General features: G+C 44.2%; 1 pseudogene; it reads left to right on the top strand.

Moving 5' to 3' along the window:
• The first annotated feature begins 8,572 nt into the window (after positions 1 to 8,572).
• Positions 8,573 to 22,091, top strand: LOC137544698 (olfactory receptor 2AT4-like; annotated as a pseudogene).
• Positions 22,092 to 23,869: the final 1,778 nt, after the last annotated feature.

Genomic DNA, 23,869 nt, shown 5'->3' with positions numbered 1-23,869 from the left:
TCTCTCTCACTGTCTGCCCATCTCTCTTTGTCACTCTCTCTCTGTTACTCTCTCTGTCTCTGGTGGTGTCTTCATTACATGAGTAATATGCAGTACAGGTACGCTCTCTGTCTGCCTCTCTCTGTCTCTCTTCCACTCCCTCTCTGTCTCTCTCTCTGTCTGCCTCTCTCTGTCTCTCTTCCACTCCCTCTCTCTTTCTCTCTCTCTCATGGTGTCCTTTCTTCATTACATGAGTAATCTGCAGTACAGGGACGCTCTCTGTCGGTTTCTCTTGCCCGCTCTCTCTGTTACTCTCTCTATCTCTGGTGGTGTCTTCATTACATGAGTAATCTGCAGTACAGGAACTCCCTCTGTCTCTCTCCCACTCTCTCTCTCTCCCTCTCTCTGTCTCTCATCCACTCCCTCTCTCTGTCATCTCTGTCTCTCTCTCTCTCTCTCTCTCTCTCTCTCTCATGGTGTATTTTCTTCATTACATGAGTAAACTGCAATACAGGAACGCTGTCTGTCTGTCTCTCTTGCCCGCTCTCTGGGTCTCTGGTGGTGTCTTCATTACATGACTAGTCTACGGCACAGGGACGCTCTCTCTCTCTCTCTCTCTCTCTCTCTCTGTCTGCCCCCCTCTCTCTCTGTCACTCTCTCTCTCTCTCATGGTGTCTTTTCTTCATTACATGAGTAATCTGCAGTACAGGAACGCTCTCTGTCTGTCTCTCTTGCCCGCGCTCTCTGTCACTGTCTCTGGTGGTGTCTTCATTACATGAGTAATATGCAGTACAGGTACGCTCTGTCTGCCTCTCTCTGTCTCTCTTCCACTCCCTCTCTGTCTCTCTCTCTGTCTGCCTCTCTCTGTCTCTCTTCCACTCCCTCTCTGTCTCTCTCTCTGTCTGCCCCTCTCTGTCTCTCTTCCACTCCCTCTCTGTCTCTCTCTCTGTCTGCCTCTCTCTGTCTCTCTTCCACTCCCTCTCTTTCTCTCTCATGGTGCCTTTTCTTCATTACATGAGTAATCTGCAGTACAGGAACGCTCTCTGTCTGTCTCTCTTGCGCTCTCTCTCTGTCACTCTCTCTGTCTCTGGTGGTGTCTTCATTACATGAGCAATATGCAGTACAGGTACTCTCTCTGTCTGCCTCTCTCTGTCTCTCTTCCACTCCCTCTCTCTCTCTCTCTCTCTCTGTCTGCCTCTCTCTGTCTCTCTTCCACTCCCTCTCTCTCTCTCTCTCTCTCTCTGTCTGCCTCTCTCTGTCTCTCTTCCACTCCCTCTCTCTCTCTCTCTCTCTCTCTCTCTCTCTCTCTCTCTCTCTCTCTCTCTCTCTGTCTGCCTCTCTCTGTTTCTCTTCCACCCCCCCTCTCCCCCTCTCTCTCTCTCTCTCATGGGGCCATATGCAATTCACTTTTTCACCTGACTTTTCTCCCAGGAGATAATTTTTCTTCTTTAATTTAGAATAACTTTTTAGTACTTTGCAATGGAAAAAGTACCAAAAAGTAGTGAAAAAGTACTATCAAAATTATTTGGAGTATTTTTTTGCTTTCTAGGTATTTAAAAGACATTTTATCGACACATTTGAAAATTTCACCTAGGAGAAAACTCAGGTGAAAAAGTTAATTGCATATGGTGTCTTTTCTTCATTACATGAGCAATCTGCAGTACAGGAACTCCCTCTGTCTCTCTTCCACTCCCTCTCTCTCTCTCTCTCTCTGTCTGCCTCTCTCTGTCTCTCATCCACTGCCTCTCTCTGTCCTCTCTGTCTCCCTCTCTCTCTCTCTCTCTCTGATGGCAGAGGGCCCAACCGTCCTGATTTCGTCGGGACTGTCACGATTTTGGGGGGCTCTCCCGCTATCATGGTATGAGCCCCCAAGTTCCGGGCGGCAGTGGGCAGTGAGGGTAAAAAAAAATGATCGAGGCCGCGCCTAAGCGGGATGCGGGCATCACATTACTACCTCCCTTGCTCCCTTGAAATCTGCCCCCTGTGTGTCCCCCGTTAGCAGAGTGCGCAGGGCAGCGGAGCGGGCTGTCATCTTATCGGCATCCATCCACGCGTACCGATGTCCGGCTTCACTCTGCTTCCTGTGATTTCACAGGAAGCTGGACGAAGACAGATTTCGGTACACGTGGATGGACGCAGGTAAGATGACAGCCCGCTCCGCTGCCCTGCACACTCTGCTAACGGGGGACACACAGGGGGCAGATTTCAAGGGAGGGAGGGAGGTAGTTGTCAGGAACAGGCCCGCGGCACACCTGAGTATACGGTTCCTGACTGCGGGTTTGACCCGATCGAGAGGGGAAGCAGCCTTAGTCACGCTAAAACAAGGCTGTGACCCCTCAAATCACTTCTCACTGACACCACTAGCGGTTTGCTAGACACGTCCACTCTGCTGTCGAGTGCTCAGTGCGCAATCCGCGTTTTCGTATTCAGGTCAGCTTTGCGCTTTAGGCCGAATACGGGAATGCCACGCACACACACACACACACACACACACACACACACACACACACACACAGTTGAAATCTTACACTGTAGTGAAGCAAAACCACTAACAGTCATTCCGAACGATACTGTTAGCCACTCTGCTGTCGAGCTACTCAGACTGGCGTTTTCGTACATTGGGTCAGCTGCGCGCTTTAGGCCAGCTTATGACAAACGCCCCACACACAATGCAATTACAATCTTATATGATAGTGTCGCTCAATCATACAATCAGGCATGAACTTAGTTACACTTCAGTCTCTTCTAGGCTATGAGTGTTAGTTTAGTACAGCAGAAGTCACTCTTAATAAATAACAATTTAATATTCCAGAAAAAGAATGGAACAATGCAGAAAAAAATATATACAAAAGATGTACAAAAAGACAAAGTAAAAAAGTTACAAAGTAAAAGTTACAAGATACGCACAAGGATATTTGCGTAAAATAAAAATGGGATATAACGTTACCGCGTAGGTTAGAACGTGGTTTGGCGGGAGAACGCTGTTCCAATTCGCTCGGGATCCCTCTAGCTATGCGCTACCTCCAAGAGAAGATCCTTTCTAGGCATCTGGCCCTGCTTTTTATACTGAGAGATATGCCTGGAGGCTGTAACTTCCTTGGGGACGGGAGGAACTAGTTTTAAAAGTGTATTTCACAGCAGATCAAAGGTGGGGACTTGACTGCTCTTGGCATAATAAGCCATTTCCTGGCCAGAGGCTAACGCAATTTCACCATTTGTGACATCACGGTCTGCCGAGCCACTTACCACATCTGGGCTAGCTATGACATGCGAACTTCAAGGCTTTTCCTGTCACACCTGGCAGACTTCAAAGCAATTCAGACCCCAGGTAAAATTGTATCAAAAGGACTTCAAACCACTTCACCCACTTCCAGGTAGGCTGTCCTCTGACTTCAAACATTCCTGTGTTAGCTTCCACTGTCCAGTCTGGATTGTATTTTGGCTTGTTGACATATGCACAAAGTTCAAAGCATGGCAACAAAAGACAAAAGAGGATCTCGTTATTTAATTACCTCTTTCCCAATTAGGAGCAGACAATGGCCATTGAATGCAGAGTTAATTTACATTATATAAGGAACTCCAGGAAGCTGCCAGCCTTCAAAGCCAGACTGGCTAGCAGACAATCCCATATGATACAGTAGTACACAGCAGACATAAAAATGGGAAAATGAAAATATACTACTCTATTATCTTTAACAGCATCAGCAACCCAATATATCACCACAGTAGTAATGTGATGTCCGCATCCCACTTAGGCGCGGCTGGTGCCTAGATCATTTTTTTACAGTGGCACCCATCCTCACCCTCCTCCCCACCTACGGGCACCCTTACCCTGCTCCCCACCCACAGGCAGGGTGTATGAGGGATATATTTATAAAAAAAATATAAGGGCATCAATATTAATTTTAAAAAAACCTTGTGGGGTGTGTTGGGGGTGTGGTTAGGGGTGTGGCCTGTGTCCCAGTTTCTTATTTTAAAATGTTGGGAGGTATGTCATGGTGTCTTTTCTTCATTACATGAGTAATCTGCAGTACAGGAACGCTCTCTGTCTGTCTCTCTTGCCCTCTCTCTCTTTCACTCTCTCTGTCTCTGGTGGTGTCTTCATTACATGACTAGTCTACAGCACAGGGACGCTCTCTCTCTCTCTCTTTCTCTCTCTCTCCCTTTCTCTCGCTCTTCTGTCTGCCCCCCTCTCTCTCTCATGGTGTCTTTTCTTCACTACATGAGTAATCTGTAGTACAGGAATGCTCTCTCTCTGTCCCTCTCTCTCTCTGTCTCTTGTGTCTTTTCTTCACTACATGAGTAATCTGTAGTACAGGAATGCTCTCTCTCTGTAACCCCTTCCGGGTGGCAGGCTTCATCTGCCAGGAGACAATCAGGCCTTGTCACAAGAGCTTGCACTCACATACATCATCCGTACCACAGAGAGGTGACAGGACAGAGCTCTGCTTGTATATTATAATTATCATTATCAGTTATTCATTTTCTAGAGACTCTAAACTGGTATTTAGTAAAATATAATCGGTACATACAGTTCTTTCCTATGTAGAACTTGCCTTAGGGGCGTAACAATAGGGGATGCAGCCCCTGCACCAACAAGGGGTCCCGGGGCCCCTCCGGAGCCCACTTAGGGATGTTTTTGGGGGGGCAGGAGGTGTCACAACTGAGGGGAGAGCATTGCACATCGGCAGGGAGGGGGGACAGTCCCCCCGCTCCCTCAGCTTGGGCTCTCCTCTCAGCGCTCCCCTCCTGCATTTATCACTGCAGCGGGTGGCAGGCAAGACACACACCTCCATCCACCGCCGGAGGTTCCGATCTCTAAGTGCTTCAAACTACTTCCTGTTTAAACAGGAAGTAGTGTGAAGCACTTAGAGATCGGAACAGGAAGTAGTGTGAAGCACTTAGAGATCAGAACAGGAAGTAGTGTGAAGCACTTAGAGATCGAAACAGGAAGTAGTGTGAAGCACTTAGAGATCGGAACAGTAAGTAGTGTGAAGCAGTAAGAGATCGGAACCTCCGGTGGTGGATAGAGCTATGTGTCCTGCCTGCCGCCTGCTGCCAGTGATAGATGCAGGAGTGGAGCGCTGAGGGGAGAGCCCAAATTTAGGGACTGTCCCGCCTCCCCGCCGATGTGCGACCACGCTTTTTCCTCATGCTGCAACCCCTCCTGAGCCTGCTCAAATTCTTGCAGGTTGGCCCGTTGATTTCTAGTTACGCCCCTGCCTTGCCTAATTTCCCTTTTTCCTATTTTGATTGCAAAAACCTAGTGCTGTAACTCGGAGTCCCTCTCCATTCTGACAGCAGTTGTCTGATCAGCTTATTTCAGCTTTGATTGGCCATAATGAGAATTACGGCTATAAATATAGCGGCGCTCAGCGATTAATTTAAGGGCCAGTGATTGCCAGAGCTCAAATAAAAAAATGTATTCGTCCGCCGGCAACAGACGATTCTCAAATTACATTGCCCTACCACCTGATAGCAAGGCGCCCATACGTGTTATCATCACCAACATTGCTATGTTTGTTAAGGGGAATAGTGGGAATAAAGCAAAAAAATAATTTCTCAAAAAGACCTTGTAGTTTTTGAGAAAATCGATTTTGAAAAAGCAAAATATAATGGTTTTTAAACTGTCATATTTCTTTTAAAAAACATTTCATTTTTTTCTTTGCACTTTTAAAATCAATTTTCTCAAAAACTACAAGGCCTTTTTGAATTTTTTTTGTAGTGTTTCCACCTTTCTTCTTAAAGATAATCTGTACTCTAAAATTCTTACAATTAAAAGCATACCATTCTTTTCATCATGTTCTCCTGGGCCCCTCTGTGCTGTTTCTGCCACTCCCTGCTGCAATCCTGGCTTGTAATTGCCAGTTTTAGGCAGTGTTTACAAACAAAAGACATGGCTGCTAACGAGCTTGTGATAGGCTCAGATAAGCTCAGTCTGTGACTCATACAGAGCCTGCAGGGGGCGTGGAGAGGGTGTGTATAGCTTCTATCCTATCACAAGCAGAGCAGCACATTCCTACCTGAGTACCTGAGCCTGACAAAGCTATCAAAGGGGAAAGAAGATTAGATTATATAACAGAAATAATACAGCCACTGTGCATCTAGGAAAGGCTGCAGTAATCCAGAGAACATTAGAACAGGTATAGGAACTTATAGGATAGAAGAAAAAAGGCTGAAAATTTAACATGCATAGCAATTTTGGTCACAATAGCATGTATGGGGGCTTTGCTATTAAATGTGACACAAAGTTACATGAAAATCATGCGAAAATTACTCAAAATTACTAATGGATTACACAAAATCAGTCTGAATTGTAATTAAGTATGGCGTAATTGCGAAAATGTATGCAAAAATTTGCATAATTGTCATTAGTAGATTACGATCAACACTAATCCTAACCATCCTCCCAACCAATGCCTAACCCTACCCCCCCCCCCCAAACCAATGCCTAACCCTAACCATCTTCCCCAACTGCCTAACCCTAATTGCCCCCCCCCCCAAACCTATGCCTAACCATCCCCCCCAACCTATGCCTATCCCTAACTGTCTCCCAACAGTTGCCTAACCCTAACCATCCCCCAAACTAATGCCCAACCTTAACCATCACCCCAACCAATGCCTAACCCTAACTGACCCCCAATCGATGCCTACCCATCCCCCCCAATCTATGCCTAATTACAACCCTCCCAACCAATGCCTAACCCTAACCATCTTCCCCAACTGCCTAACCCTAATTGACCCCCCAAACCTATGCCTAAAAATCCCCCCCAACCTATGCCTAACCCTAACTGTGCCCGAACAGTTGCCTAACCCTAACCATCCCCCCAACCAATGCCCAACCATAACCATCACCCCAACCAACGCCTAACCCTAACTGTCCCCGAACAGTTGCCTAACCCTAACCATCCCCCCAACCAATGCCCAACCTCAACCATCACCCCAACCAACGCCTAACCCTAACTGACCCCCAATCGATGCCTACTCATCCCCCCTAATCTATGCCTAATTACAACCCCCCCCCAAATTGATGCCTAACCCTAACCTCCCCTGAAACCAATGCCTAACCCTAACCATCTTCCCCAACTGATGCCTAACCCTAACCATCACCCCCCAACCAACGCCTAATCCTAAACGACCCCCCAAATTATGCATAACCATCCCCCCCAATCTATGCCTAATCCCACCCGCACCGAACCAATGCCTAACCCTAACCACTCCCCAACCAATGACTAAACCTAACTGGTCCCCCAAACCTATGCCTAACCCTAATCGACTCCCTGAATTGATGGAATACCTAACTGCAGGTTCAAATTGCGGGCATCTATCTTAGCCGTAGCTTGTGTAGCAGACGGACTTGGTTTCCGCTATGTCATTAAAGGGTTCAGGTAATGGGTACATTTGGGCACCCATGTTAATAGCTACAATTTTCAGCTATAACAGGAAATTTGGGCACCAGGGCCACACGCTATACAAACTGCGGCTAGGAATAGTGAGCGCTTGGAAAGACAACAAGATATTAATAATTACAATTTTATGCTACTTTGATGCATTTTGATGCAGCCTGGAAATAAATACATGAAATGCAGCTGCTGCTCCATTTTATGTTCAAGGTGCATAATTTGCATGAAACCAGCCCAACATTTTATTTTTGTGGTAAATCAAATAGCCCCCTGTTATCTGTGATATGAGGAAGGAACACAGAGTTCCGGGAGTACATTGGTGCCGATACAGGGATATAAGCGATATGCAGACCGCACTCTGGGCTGGAGTCCCATCTGTCCACCATTGTTTGTGATATGAGGAAGGAACGCAGAGTTCTGGGAGTACATTGGTGCCGATACAGGGATATAAGCGATATGCAGACCGCACTCTGGGCTGGAGTCCCATCTGTCCACCATTGTTTGTGATATGAGGAAGGAACGTAGAGTTCTGGGAGTACATTTGTGCTGACACAGGGATATAAGCGATATGCAGACCGCACTCTGGACTGGAGTCCCATCTGTCCACCATTGTTTGTGATATGAGGAAGGAACGCAGAGTTCCGGGAGTACATTGGTGCCGATACAGGGATATAAGCGATATGCAGACCGCACTCTGGGCTGGAGTCCCATCTGTCCACCATTGTTTGTGATATGAGGAAGGAACGCAGAGTTCTGGGAGTACATTTGTGCCGACACAGGGATATAAGCGATATGCAGACCGCACTCTGGGCTGGAGTCCCATCTGTCCACCATTGTTTGTGATATGAGGAAGGAACGCAGAGTTCTGGGAGTACATTTGTGCCGACACAGGGATATAAGCGATATGCAGACCGCACTCTGGGCTGGAGTCCCATCTGTCCACCATTGTTTGTGATATGAGGAAGGAACGCAGAGTTCTGGGAGTACATTTGTGCCGACACAGGGATATAAGCGATATGCAGACCGCGCTCTGGACTGGAGTCCCATCTGTCCACCATTGTTTGTGATCTGAGGAAGGAACGTACAGTTCTGGGAGTACATTGGTGCCGATACAGGGATATAAGCGATACGCAGACCACGCTCTGGACTGGAGTCCCGTCTGTCCGCCATGGTAATCACATTTTCGCACAATGTCACTTTGTGATATTCTAAAGAGGAGCGTGTTCTCTCCTATCAGCAAAGGAAACTCTTTCTCAGGAAAGGTGCGACGTTAGATTTTCTCACCTTCACAAATTGGCCTATATGGGCAGGATGGCGCCTGTAATTGCTTTGAATTGTGAATTAAACAATACTGACATCTAGTGGCCACTCACAATAATGACTACTACACACATATCCTTACTGTACAGTACAGTACAGTATATGTTTCTATCTTCTTAAAACAGAAGATATTTGCAATCATTCAGCTTCATGTGAGCGTACCATATGTGAGCGTATAATGCACCATTACAGCTCTGTGATTAAATATGTATTGAATATGTAAATTATTAGTTCATTTCCTTTAAAATGCGAGGCCTTTTTTTTTAATTTGAGCACCCCCCCCCCCCACTTAAAGGGAACCTGAAGCGAGGACATTTTTTTTAAAACAAAGACATGATGTAGCTGCAAATGAATATTACATACTAACCTCACCGTCAGTTCCTCTCAGCAGCTCACCATTTTCTTCTTACAGTGATCCCTTCCGGTTCTGACAATATTTTGGCAGAACTGAAATATACTAGTTGCTGACAGTTATATATCAGCTGCTGTCAGTTACAACTGAATGTCCATGTTTCCCTATGGCTCAAGTGGGTGATATTACAGTTTAACAGTGTGCTGACCAGGAAGCTGTTAGGGGGTAATGGCCATTTTTAAAATGGAGGACTGAGAAATCCATTGATCACAGTGGACAAATGGGATGCAGGGGAGGAGAAAGAGATTGAGGAGACTACACAGGAGGTAAGTATGACCTGTGTATGGTTATTTTGACTTTTTATTTTTAGTTCAGGTTCTCTGTAAGGACCCTCTGCATGGCCCGGTACAAGTGAGTAGGGAGGCTGGCTGGTATCTTAATATTTTGGCAGTTAAACTGGTGTTCATAGTTTTTGCATTTGTTGTGGGCCCTTCCTATGTGTGCTACATAAAAGCAAGGAAGTACAGCTAAAAAAAAAAATAATAATAATAATTTTCTAAAATAAATCAGCAAGTGGCTTTTGAAGGGTTGAGGAGTGTTTGGATTTCACTATTGCTGCCTATCCTTGCAGGTAGTTAAGTCTTTGCATGCACTTCTACTGTTAATAGCTGCAATGCTACACATAACAAGGACACTCACTACTGTGAATTAAAAAAATGATCTGCTGGAATTTTGTGTTTTGCTGACATCTAGTGTCTAAAACTTGTGTTGCAGCTCATAAAGTATAGCTGTATATTAATACAGCAAGTGCCCCTCTATGAAATAGTTATTTACAGAGTCCTCCCTACTTTAAATAATATTTTCTTGAGTGTCCCTAGTTAACCACTTGAGGACCGCAGTGTTAAACCCCCCTAAAGACCAGGCCATTTTTTGCTAAACTGGTCACTGCAACTTTAAGACCCCACTGCAGGGCCGCACAACACAGCACACTAGTGACAGAGTTCTCTGTTGGTGGTGTCTGATCACTCTCCCAATGTTTTTTTTTTTGGGGGGGGGGGGGGGTAAATATTTTTCTTATTTATTTTTAAAAAGGACCTGCGTCGCCTGCAATTAGTGCAGAATGCTGCTGCCAGATTGCTAACAAACCAGCCTCGCCACTGTCACATTACACCGATCCTTCGCTCACTGCACTGGCTACCAGTAGACTGGAGAATACTCTTCAAGATTGGACTGCTGACTGCTGACATTCAAATCCCTGCACAATCTGGGCCCTGAATACATGAAGGACTTGCTGAAGCTGCACCACACCTCTCACAACCTCAGATCAGCAGGTTCCATAAACTTGGTCACTCCCAGAGTGCACCTCAAAAAATCTGAAGACAGAGCCTTCTGTCATGCTGCCCCTACCCTTTGGAACTCCCTGCCACACCCAGTAAAGACAGCACCATCCCTGGAGCTATTCAAATCCAGACTGAAAAGCCACCTGTTTAGCCTGGCATTTCAGGACTTATAAAATTCTTCCTCTGTACCACGATGGTCTGAGCCATGCTTATGCGCTTTGAGTCCTACGGGAGAAAAGCGCTTTACAAATGTTATTTGTTGTTATTGATTTTTTCTTTTTACCCCGCTCCCTCCCGCGTGATCGGCTGTCATAGGCTTCAGCCTGTGACAGCTGATCACTGTCATGTCTCCCAGGGGGACAGCCGTGTCACACGGCTGTCCCCAGTACAGCGCTGCCTTAGATCACAGCACTGTACGGGCGGCAATAAAAGACGGTGGTTTTGCTGTCTAAAAGTCTCCGAGCGGTGATCGCCACTGAGAGACTGTAAGTGGGGCGGAGCAAAAGCCAGCCCCAGGACTTGATGCCAATTGGCATTAGGTAGTCCTGGGGCTGCCGCCGTGGTCACGCCCATTGGCATGACGCAGTCTTTAGGTAGTTAAAATATATACTGGTAATGGTGGAACATCTAAAGAGGAGCTAAACTGAATGTAACTTAAAAGGGTACTGTCATGAATGATATGGAAGTCGAGACGATTAGCGATTCTGTATCGTTCCGTGAAGCAGAGCAGAATGTCACTTTCTGTTTTAAATGTACAAGAAGTTCATTCTTTTTTCTCTCTTCTTCTTTGGCTTCCTCATCACCCACTCTGAATTAGATGTGGTTATCGCAGACAAAAGCCAAATATATTTTCTGGTTCCTAAAAATCAGCCTAATAGCTCATCCAAGTTATAGCTGTCCAGCTGTTAGGGAAACAGAGCTATTTATCACTCGCTGAGCACACATGTTTCCTTACTGCTATTTGGTGTCATTTGATCAAGCATTGGCTGGTTACGAATCTGCCCATGGATTCGCTGTGCTCCAATCCAGACAGAAATGGTGCAGGTTATTGGTAAATTGTGTCATTTTAGACTTGTACAGAAATCCTGCCTATCATGCTCCGCGGGAGGTAAACAAACTCACTTTTCAGGCAAGCCAGCCCCAAAACTCAGATGGTAGAAAACCTCGGGCAGAACCGACCCCTCCTAGTTCTCCAAGTTCCACCAACCAGAAACCGTCTCCATGCATGCATTCAAGGAGGACCGAACGCATGCTTTGTTTCAAGGACTTTTTGATATCAATGCCTGCATTTGAACTGGACTTTATTTCATTCAATATCTCACAAGGACTGCTAAGTTAAGTAAACTTTTCACAATTTTTTCCTTTTATTTTAAGCTTTGTGTTTATACGCTAATTGGTGTATGTAAATGTGTGTAATGCATTTTTGTTATTAAAATATTTAAAAATCGTTTTAACGGTTATGACCTGTACCTGAACATACACAATCGTACTTACTCCTCTGAAAACGCTACCTTGTGTTCTATAGTATTTTGCATTTACAACCCGGACACAGATAGACAGATCTGGTGCTGATCACTGCATACAGCTAAGGGTTAAGTTATAGTGTTCTCAGTGTGTTAATATAGTTACAGTCGTGTGCTGACTCACACGTGGTGGCAAGCATTTGAATTGTATGTGTGTGGTGAATCCTTTGGAGTCAGAACGCTGCTCTCGGCTAGTCGGTTCATAGATTGCGAATCCACATATGGGCATCTATGCGCAAAGCGACAGCGAGACAGAGTTTCTGAATCTGAGCAATTGACCCAATAAAGGATCGGCCCTTGTGGTTCTTGACAGGTACCTAAGATGAACATGAAAAGAAGAAATGTATACATACCGCGTCACACTGACGGTCACCTAGTGGTTAAAGTGGAACTAAACTCTTGCACAGGACAAAAGGAAAACAGAGAGAAATACACCCTGTATGTACTCATAGAGATTAGCCTATTTAATTCCCCCTTATTTGTATCTAATCACAAGTTGTAATTTGACCTCTTCCCTGTGTCACATGACTGCCACGGCAGAGATGGCAGATAAGCTCGTTTGAAAGCACAGGAGGTTAAAAATATGTCTGCTTTCATGAATCAGAAAGTAGAAACACTGTGGATTTATTTTATAAATTGTATCAGCTGTAACAAAGAAATGTTTTTTGTTTAAAGATTATTATGCTGTTGTGTAGCTTTAAGAGCAGAGAGGAAGTTCTGAGTTCAGGTCCTCTTTAAGCAGATCACGGCTAGGCTGATCAGTCCCTTTCCATCCTCCTCCTCTACCTGGGTCCTCCGATATGGGTACCGGCAATGGCGGCTCCAGGTTTTTTTTGTGGGGTGCTATGCAGGTGCTGAAGCAACTTGTGGGGTACCTAATGACCCACGGGGCGCAATGGGTGTGGCTATAGCCACGGCAAAAAAATGGGCATGGCCATGACCGGATAAGGGCGGAGCTAACTAATTTAAAAGTGCAACGCAAAGATGCAACGCAAAGGTCCAAGTTTTGGTGACCCTTTTCCCAGAAAATTCACATAATTGTGCAGGTTTTCTCCAGAAAATACACGTAATGTGAGCAGATTTGCCCAGAAAATACATCAATCATGTCGACAGATTTGCCCAGAAAACACGTTTAATTATGTCGGCAGATTTGCCCAGAAAATACGTTCAATCATGTCGGCAGATTTGCCCAGAAAATACGTACAATCATGTGGCAGATTTGCCCAGAAAATACGTGCAATTATGTGGCAGATTTGACCAGAAAATACGTTCAATCATGTCGGCAGATTTGCCCTGAAAATACGTTTAATCATGTGGCAGATTTGCCCTGAAAATACGTTTAATCATGTGGCAGATTTGCCCAGAAAATACGTGCAATTATGTGGCAGATTTGCCCAGAAAATACGTTCAATCATGTGGCAGATTTGACCAGAAAATACGTTCAATCATGTGGCAGATTTGACCAGAAAATACGTTCAATCGTGTGGCATATTTGACCAGAACATACACAATGTCGGCAGCAGATTTCGCCACAAAATACACCTGTTAATAAATTAAAAATAACAAAACAATTTACTCACCTGCAAAAGACCTCCTGTCCCGGCCTCCGTCCGGCGTGCAGCTCCCACCATCCTCTGCAGCCAGCCAGCAATGTCCCCGACTTCCTAAACTGAAACTCCCATGCTGAGAGCAGGACTATGGGAAAATAGCGCCTGAATTCTTGCACTGCATTTTACCATAGCCCTGCTCTGCCGCTGCTGGAGCTGCGCTTTGAGCTGCGGGCTGCTGCTGCCGGTGAACTGACGCGCTGTCTATTAGACGCTGAAAGTCAGTTCACGCTGGGGGGTGCTTTAGGGGTGGTTGGACAATTTTAAGGGCTTCAGCACCCCCCTGGTGCAGCCCATGGGTACCGGTAATTCAGTCAGTTGGGGCCAGTTGGAGCAGGCGCAGTCCGGCTGCACGTGCTCCCCCTTGCGCTCCATGGCTGGGAGTGTTCTACGGCTGAGCAGTAATACCGCGCAGGCGCAGAACACTCCCGATGACTGGAAGGTGCACTACGCAAGGTATATATACATTTCTTCTTTTCAGTAATCTCAGGTTCACTTTAATTTTAAAAAAAATGCTTATATTTTACAACTAGCAGGTTTGTGCCTGTTGGCCACGGTGAGATTCGGAGGACAACAGAATCCAGCAGAATGTGCTAGCAGATTGATGAGCTTATACACACCATGCTATTTTCCCATCAGATCAACTGATCGATCAACAATTTCAAGCACGTCTGATCTGCTTCCGATGGAGAAAGGGATGGATTTTGAGATCAGTACTGCACTAAGCTGATCTCTTTCTGGATCGGAAGCAGTGAGGGCTTGTTCACACTTTTCGTTCTTTTTTTGCACCTGCCAATTTTAAAAATCGCCTTAAGAGCGCTTATGTGAGTGTTCTTACATAAACAATGAGCTTTCTATCCAATCGCAAACTGCACCATTTCCAGAGCATTTGCGATTCAATAGAAAGTATAGGGAAATCGCAAAATGCTTGAAAAAGCGCTTTGAATTGCGATTTCCAGAGCACTTTAATGAATAAATACATTGTATTTATTCCTTTCCGGGGCAAAGAGTTCACTTCCTGACTGACTTCATGAAGTGAAAAAAAAAATAACTCCACAAAAGCGCATAGAAAAGCAAAAATCGCTCAGAAAGCGCTTATAAAAGCACTTCATATACCCCCTATAAATCGCTCAGCGATAGCGTTGGCGGTTTATAATGTGAAAAAGGCCTTAGAGTCCGCAGGGCCAGATTTAAGCCAAGGCCCCATAGGCCATGGCCTAGGGCACCACAGGATCAAGGGCGGGTGGGCAGCAGGCTATACTGGGTGGAAGGGACACCTGGCTACCTATACTGGAGGGAGGGGGGGCACTCATCAGGCTATCTATACGGAAGTGGGGGAGGGTCATCTGTCTTCTAATACTAGAGGGATGGGGGGAGGGGTCATCTAAACTGGAGATGGGGGAGAGGGTCATCTGGATGCCTGTACTAGAAGGTTCAAGGGGCTACCAATACTGGTGGGAGTGGGAAGGGTCATCTTGCTACCTATACCGGAGGGAGTAGTCATCTGGCTACCTATACTGAAGGGTATGACAACTGACAGTGGCCTTGGGCGGTAAAGGGTACAAATCCAGCCCTGAGAGTCCGTAAACACATCTAATTTTGACTGGCCAATCAATGCCCAAGTTTACCACCTCCATGTAGTATTAGAGCTTACCTACACAATCTGCTCAAAGCATTCAAGGGCCCATATGCAATTCACTTTTTCACCTAAGTTTTCTCCTAGGAGATATTTTTAAACTTGTCAAAAATAGGCCTTTCAAGCCACCAGAAAGCAAGAAAATACTCAAAATAATTTTAATAGTTCTTTTTCACCTACTTTTTGGTACTTTTTTAGTTGAAAAGTGCTGGAAAATTATGTTAAATGGAAGATGAAAAATTATCTCCTTGGAGAAAACTCAAGAGACAAAGTTAATTGCAAACTTCAAAAAGGAAGACCGATTTGATAGGTCTGAGCATATAAAATGTATTCTGCAGTGATAGCAAAGTCCCAGGTGGGGAGATCGTCATTCTGAAGTGCATTAATTACCAATTAGAGGGGTCCGGGAGGAATACAAATCTCTTTCTTCACCTTCTACCTCTTCTCTAGAGGGACTTGGAACAATTTATAAGAGACGTATAAGGTCTGTAGATGATAATATGATGGTATTGACTCCGAGTCATTCATTACAGTATCGCTAATTATGAAATTAGAGTTTTTAAGTACAAGCCTGTGTGTAATTGATATGTTCCTAACAGGTAAGAGATATAGGGCCACATTCAATTCACTTTTTCTCGTAAGTTTTCTCCTAGGAGATGATTCTTCATCTTCTGTTTAAAATAATTTTTCAGAACTTTGCAATTGAAAAAGTACCGGAAGTAGATGAAAAAGTGCTGTCAAAGTTATTCTGAATATTTTCCAACTTGCTGGTGGCTTAACTGCTCGCCGACCGCGTCACACTGATAGGCGTGGCCGTGGTGGCAGCCCCAGGACCGCCTAACGCCGATCGGCGAAAAGTCCTTTGGGATTCTCTAGCAGTAGATTGTGCGCGTGGTGCGTGCATCTCCACTTGAGAGGCAGAGCTCTGCTCCACCTTCAGTCTCACAGCGGCCGCTCAGAGACCGGTAGATGGCGAAACTGCCATCTAATTACCTCGTACATCGCTGTGATCTAAGGCAGCACTGTAGTGGGGACAGCCGTGTGTCCCCTCTGTTGCTGCGGAAAAATGGCCTGGTCTTTGGGGGAGGAGGGGGTAAAGCCTGTGGTCTTAAAGTGGTTAAAGGGCATTTTATTGACAAGGTGTAAAAATAAAACCTAGGAGAAAACTCAGGGGAAAAAGTGAATTGCATATGGGCCACAATGTCATCATCAAGCTCCCTTCCTTGGCCCATATGCAATTACATTTTTCACCTAAGTTATCTCTTGGGGATTATTTTCAACTTCTCTTTAAACTAATTTTTCTGCATTTTACAACTGAAAATGTATCCAAAAGTTGGTTAAAAGGTACTATCAATTCATTTTGAGTGTTTTATTGCTTGCTGGTGGCTTAAAGAGGCACTTAAGTGAAAAAAATAAATTGAGTTTTACTCACCTGTGGCTTACCTCAGCCCCCTGCAGCTGACCGGTGCCCACGACGAGTCGCTCTGATGCTCCGGGTCCCACCGGCGGCCGCATCCGGTTTCGCCGGCCATATGGCCGCATAGGGGTGCTATTTTGGCTGGGAACGCGTAGAAACGGCCGCCTTCCCAGCCTGACGGGTCCTGATGGCGAAACCGGAAGTGGCCGCCGGCGGGACCCGGAGCATCAGAGCGACTCGTCGTGGGCACCGATCAGCTGCAGGGGGCTGAGGTAAGCCCCTGGTGAGTAAAACTCAATTTATTTTTTTCACTTTAAAGGGATACTGTAGGGGGGTCGGGGGAAAATGAGTTGAACTTACCCGGGGCATCTAATGGCCCCCCGCATGCATCCTGTGCCCGCGCAGTCACTCACCAATGCTCTGGCCCCGCCTCCGGTTCCCTTCTGGAATTTCAGACTTTAAAGTCTGAAAACCACTGCGCCTGCATTGCCGTGTCCTCGCTACCGCTGACGTCACCAGGTGTGTACTGCTCAGTCCCAGTATGGTCTGAGTCTGGGCAGTACGCTTCTGGTGACATCAGCGGGAGGGAGGACACAGCAACGCAGGCGCAGTGGTTTTCAGACTTTAAAGTCTGAAATTCCAGAAGTGAACTGGAGGCGGGGCCGGAGCATCGGTGAGTGGCTGCGCGGGCACAGGATGTCTACGGGGGACCATTAGAAGCCCCGGGTAAGTTCAACTCATTTTCCCCCTACCCCCCTACAGTATACCTTTAAAGGGCATTTTGTGACAAGTTATGAAATTATCTCCTATGAGAAAAATCAGGTGAAAAATGTAATTGCATATGGACCCTTGACCCTTATGCAATTTACTTTTTCTCCTATGTTTTCTCCTAGCGGATAGTTTTTCAACTTTTATTTAGTATAAGTTTTCAGTACTTTGCAATTGAAAAAGTGCCAAAAAGTAGGTGCAAAAGTATTTTCTTGCTTGCCGGTAAGGTAAAACTCGGGACAAAAAGTTAATTGCATATGGGCCTTCGTCCTTTAGGCAAATATAAAAATTAGGATCTGATGTAGACCTCTTTCACATACAGGGAAGGAAAGAAGTATTTGATCCCCCGCTGTTTTGCTTGTTTACCCTCTGACCATGAAATGACCAGTTTGTAATGGATGTTTTTTTGTAGCTGTGAGAGACAGAACAACAACAAAAGGACCCTCAAAAACCAAGTGCCCCAAATATAGAGCTTGAAGTGCATTGTAATGAATGAACTATGTATTTAATCTACAATCAACCAGCAAGGCTTCAGGATACCAGGTGTATGCAGGTAACACAATAAGATTAGGAGCACTCTCTGAATGGGTGTTGACCTAATCCCAATTTATTAGAAGACCTGTATAAAAGGCACCTGTCCACAGAAGCAATCAATCAGTTGCCAAAACTCGCAAACTATGGTTAAGGGCAGCCTGGTGGCAGAGCTTGGTCCCCATCTCAAATCCCAGCCAGGTCAACATTTGCAAGGAGTTTGTATGCTCTCCTCGTCTGTGTTGGGTTTCCCCCGGACACTAAGGTTTCCTCCCACATCCCAAATACATACAGATAAGTTAAAAGGACTCCGAGTGCCTCTCATGGGCATGCCTTTAAGACTCCGACCAGTACTGCTCAGTACTTAAAGATGCATAGCTTTCTGTAGCTTGTGTTCTTCTCTTTCATTTGATGCCTAAATTGCCGTTCTACACCAAATAGTTTTTGTTCAATTTAAATTTAAAAATCGTGGCTGCCATCTTGGCTATGTTATAACTTCCGGGTCACCCCTGTCTTCTCTGTTAGAGAAGTGCATCACTGAATGAAGCAGGAAGAGGAAGTGACACGCATGGTTATTGCAATAGGCTCCTCCAGAGGGGTCATAGCACAACTTTGTTGGAAGTCATCTGGCTTAAAGGCATGCCCATGAAAGGTGCTCGGAGTCCCTTTAATTGGCTTCCTCCTAAATTGGCCCTAGATTATGATACATATGCTACAAGATACATACATAGACATAAGACTATGGTAGGGACTAGACTAGGTCTAGAGGGACAGTTAGTGACAAGAAAATATACTCAGTACAGAGCTGCGTAATATGTCGGCGCTTTATAAGTATTAAATAATAATAAGATCAAGAGTTGTCCATGGATGCCTGACACAAGTCAAGGCAAGGCACAATAAACCTACCATTACATTTATAGACTGGTCATTTCTTGGTCAGAGGGCAAACAAGCAAAATCAGCAGGGGATCAAAAACTCCTTTCCTACACTGGCAGAGAACTATCCTCCAGAAGCTTCACCTTTCCTTTATGAGACTATTCTGGGTTGGGTCGGGCTTTGTACATGCTGAGAAGTGTTGAACATGAAGTTTACAAACCTTCGAATAACTCTCATTATATTGAAATAGATACAAACAAGGAAAAGTAAACTAAAAAAAAAATGTAGGTGAGATTTGCAGGGTGACTAATTCTCCAGCAGTGTTGAGCCGAAACGTGCATATTTTCACCTTTCCGTAATTATGGACGCAAATTTTGCCTCTATGGCGCATATTCGTAATTCAAACCATAGTTTGGAATTTCATAAATGTAATTTCCATCCCATAAGTATGCGTTTCACCACAAATTCGGGTTTAACGCAAAATGTCGTAATTTTGTGACACAACTCATCTTAAACCGAGAAGCCTGCGATGGAGCAAGGAAACTGACAGGAGAACGGGAAGACTCTATAGGACCCAGAGCCTTTCCCTCTCCTTAGGTAAGTATCTGTGTTTTCGTTTAACCACTTCCTTACCCTGATCATTTGTACTGTTCAGCTCAGGTCTGATTACTTTAGCAATAACTTTTTAAATAATAATCAATACTAAATGATCTATATATGTTTTTATTCAGGATAAATTAGGCTTTTTTGCGACTGATATTTGTTTTTACTAATGACCTTATTTTCTATGTATCTTAAAAGGAAAATAAAGAAAATTTTGAAAAAATACACAATTTATCCACTTTCATATATGATAGCTTTAATGTAAATAGCTTCTATTGTACATTAAACCCACACATTTATTTTATTTCTCTCTCTCTCTCCCTCTCTCTCTCCTTCTCTCTCTCTCTCTCCCCCCCCCCCCTCTCTCTCTCTCTCTCTCTCTCTCTCTCCTTCTCTCTCTCTCTCTCTCTCTCTCTCTCTCTCTCTCACTCTCTCTCTCTCTCTCTCTCTCTCTCCTTCTCTCTCTCTCTCTCTCTCTCTCCTATTTATTTAAACAGTTCATTTCTTTTAAATAATATGTACTAGTAACACATTGTATATACCCTACTCTCTTGTTACTGTACATCTGTCTGTTCCTGGAATGTTTGTTTTACACTTAATATTTACACATTAATCCTGCCACTGAATTCCCTGGGAGGAAGAGAGGGGTTTGCTGCCATTCCTTTACAGCTATGTAGCATTGTTATCAGCTAAGAGATAAATAAACAGTGTTATCTAGGATTTTGTAGGGAGAGGAGTGCAGAGACTTATTTTCATGTCATGGGGCAGGAAGTGGTTACATTTCCCTTCAGAATCACTTTATGTGCAATGGTTAGTATTAATTTGCCTTTGATTTCGCCAAATACCATTGCACCTCTCTTTCCCCTATTTATGATCTGTGTAGGATGACAACAGCTACCTTGTTTATGTGAATTAAGACACATCCGACAAGAAGCCGCCAGAAAAGGTCCTACAGGCCGTCACTCCAACCACAAAATATAAAAGAGACGGCATACCACAGGTAAAGCAGTCTTGCTATATTCAAGTACTGTATGTTAAAGAGCACAACTCGTTTAGGGTGGAGCCCTTACTCAGATGCACCCTTCATTGTTCCACCTAGATTTAAAAACACACCTATTGAATAACATCATAGTTCATCTAACCATTAAAGAGGAACTCCAGTGAAAATAATGTAGTAAAAAAAGTGCTTCATTTTTACCATAATTATGTATAAATGATTTAGTCAGTGTTTGCTCATTGTAAAATCTTTCCTCTCCCTGATTTGCATTCTGACATTTTTTACATGGTGCCATTTTTACTGTGGGCAGGTTATGTAGCTGCTCCTAGCTGTTTTGGCTGTTAGAGACAGCTGTAAGCAGCTATTCCCTGTCTGTGAACATTGTTACATTGTGGCAGTTTGCCCAGAGTACCGCGGTACTCAGAGCTTCTTGTGGGAGGGGTTTCAGCACAAAATCAGTCACACAGCGCCCCCTGATGGTCTGTTTGTGAAAATCATTATATTTCTCATGTAAAAGGGGGTATCAGCTACTGATTGGGATAAAGTTCAATTCTAGTTTGGAGTTTCTCTTTAATACCATTCATATAAAAATACTCTCTTAAAGAGACTCTGAAGCCTCTTTAAAAATCAGTTTTAGCTCTTATTTATGTTAAGGATCTATGCCCGACCTAAAACGCTGCTATCCCGTGACTGAATGAGGGTTTTATGACTTTTTTTTTCTCTCAGACTTTTTTTTCTCCCAGAACGAACTTGATTGAAAGACCATGAAAAATCAAACTGAGGTCAAGGAGATCATTCTTGTTGGATTTCCTGGACTTGCAGAAGAATTTTACCCTCCAGTCTCCCTTCTTTTGCTTCTGATATACATGGCATCTCTTTCAGCCAATGGTACGGTCATCAACCTGGTCATCACGAAGAAACGTTTGCATAAGCCGATGTACGTAATTATTGCAAACCTGGCTGTTTCTGACCTCCTTTTTGACACCATAACATTACCAAAAATCATAGCCAAGTATTGGTTTGGGGCCACCATGACTTTCCCAGAATGCGTTCTACAAATGTTTTTCATCCACTTTTTGAACACTACAGACTCCTATATCTTCATGTTCATGTCCATTGACCGATACTTTGCTATCTGCAAGCCACTGAGATACCCAATGTCCATCACCACCAGGGTGGTCGCTATGTCTTGCTGTACCTGTTGGGTCACAGCAAGCAGCATGGCCCTGACAGCTCTGGTAATGAACTCACAAGCGCCTCCTTGTGGCTATAACAGGATTAACACGTTGATGTGCACCAACATTGCAGTCACAGCTTTAGCCTGTGTTGATGTCTCTATCATTAGGAAGACCACCTTTGTTTTTGCCATGTTTATACAGTTCGTACCGTTAAGCTTCATCACGTTGTCATATATCACGATCATCAATGTCATCCGTTTATCGTCAAGTTCTGACAATTGGGGGAAGTCTTTTTATACTTGTTCCACTCATCTTTTCGCTGTGACTATACACTACGCTCCCCGAATCTTTGTATACACAGCCAATCAGATTGGCCTGGTCTTTAATGCTGACATTAATGTGATTGTCCTTTGTCTGTACTCCTATGTGCCGCATATTTCCAACCCTATTATTTACTGTCTACGAAACAATGATATAAAACAGACTTTCAGGACTTCCATTTCAAGTTTTTTAAATTTCAGAGTAAAGGATAAAATATTGCCTAACACAATAACTAAATAAAGAGATTGTGAGATTTACACATATGAAGTCAATAAAACTTGCTAAATAAAAAAAACCAAAAAAAAACAAACAAAGAACAAAACATGTAACAGACCAGTACACTAATTGCTACTCAACAAAATGATTTTGCTCATTACTAAAATGATTAGTCCTTTCCTCCACATTAGTTTAGTAAAATAAGTTCCTCTATTTAATAAAAATAGTGTTACGAAAAAAAACGGGAGTAGCTAGAAGTCACCGGGCCCCCCTGCAAGAATCTGGACGGGCCATTCAGGGTTGTTTTGGGGGGGCAGGAGGGGTAGCAGCATGAGGGGAGATCATTGCACATCGGTGGTGACGGGGGACCCCCCCCCCCCCTCACCTCGGGCTCTCCACTCCTGCAAGTGCTTCACATTACTTCCTGTGTAAACAGGAAGTAGCATGAAGCATTTACAGATCGGAGACCTCCGGCGCTGAATGGAGGTATGTATTGCTGATGCCGCCGCTGCCCGTAATAGATCCGGTCGGGGAGCGCAGAGAGGAGAGCCCGAGGTGACGGAGAGGGGGACTGTCCACCCTCCCCACCAATGTACAATGCTCTCCCCTCATGCTGCGACCCCTCCTTCCCCCCAAAACGGCCCTGAACAGGTGGGTGCAGAGGCTGCATCCCCAATTGTTACGCCCCTGGAAAAAAATAAGTTCCCTATTAGGCCCAGTTCCCACTGCAACGTGAAACGCAGCAGATGTGGAAATAGTGTGGTATGTGCATCTGTCCGGATGCATTGGCGTTGTTCACTTTACCAGCCATTTCCACCCACTGCATTCAAGTCGCCACCTTTCTTCCATTGTTCGCCGCCCTCCCCGCTTCTCCCAAAACTGATCAGCGACCAGAAGAAGCAATAGGCCTCTTTTTCACTAAATGCTGAAAAACTGATGCGTTTTAACTTCCCATAGCAGCGCATTGTGAAAAAGCTTTCCGTTAAAACGCGTATAGCGGGAATTGTGCCTTAGGAAAACATGGATCTTACTTTAAAAATCAGTTGTCCTTTCAGTTAAAACTGAGAACAACTGATATACAGTATATACCTGTATATAGTGTAAAAGTATCCTTAACCACTTCGCATTCAGTCGTTTTCACTTTATACATCCGAGCATTGTTCACCTCCCATTCATTAGCCTATAACTTTATCACTACTTATCACAATGAACTGATCTATATCTTGTTTTTTCCCCCACCAATTAGGCTTTCTTTGGGGGGTACATTTTGCTAAGAGCCACTTTACTGTAAATGCATTTTAACAGGAAGAATAAGAAAAAAACAGAAAAAAATCATTATTTCTCAGTTTCAGCCATTATAGTTTTAAAATAATACATGCCTCCATAATTAAAACCCATGTGTTGTATTTGCCCATTTGTCCCGGTTATTACACCATTTAAATTATGTCCCTATCACAATGTATGGCGACAATATTTTATTTGGAAATAAAAGTGCATTTTTCTGTTCTGCATCCATCAGTATTTACAAGCGTATAATTTTTTTAAAAAAATGAAATATTTCATCTTTACATTGATATTTAAAAAGTTTAGACCCTTAGGTAAATATTTACATGTTTTTTTTTATTGTAATGCTTTTTGTTTTTTTTATTAAACATTTTATGTGGGTATTTTTGGGAGGATGGGATGTAAATTGTCATTTTTAAATGTAAATATATGTGTATTTTTATATTTTTTTACATTTAGGTGTAGTTTTACTTTTTGGCCACAAGATGGCAGCCATGAATTTGTTTACGTGACGTCAC

This window comes from Hyperolius riggenbachi, chromosome 2, assembly GCF_040937935.1.
Source record: "Hyperolius riggenbachi isolate aHypRig1 chromosome 2, aHypRig1.pri, whole genome shotgun sequence".
Taxonomy (NCBI): Eukaryota; Metazoa; Chordata; class Amphibia; order Anura; family Hyperoliidae; genus Hyperolius; species Hyperolius riggenbachi.
The sequence above is the reverse complement of the archived record's forward strand: the minus strand, read 5'-3'. Positions and strand labels throughout refer to the sequence as shown.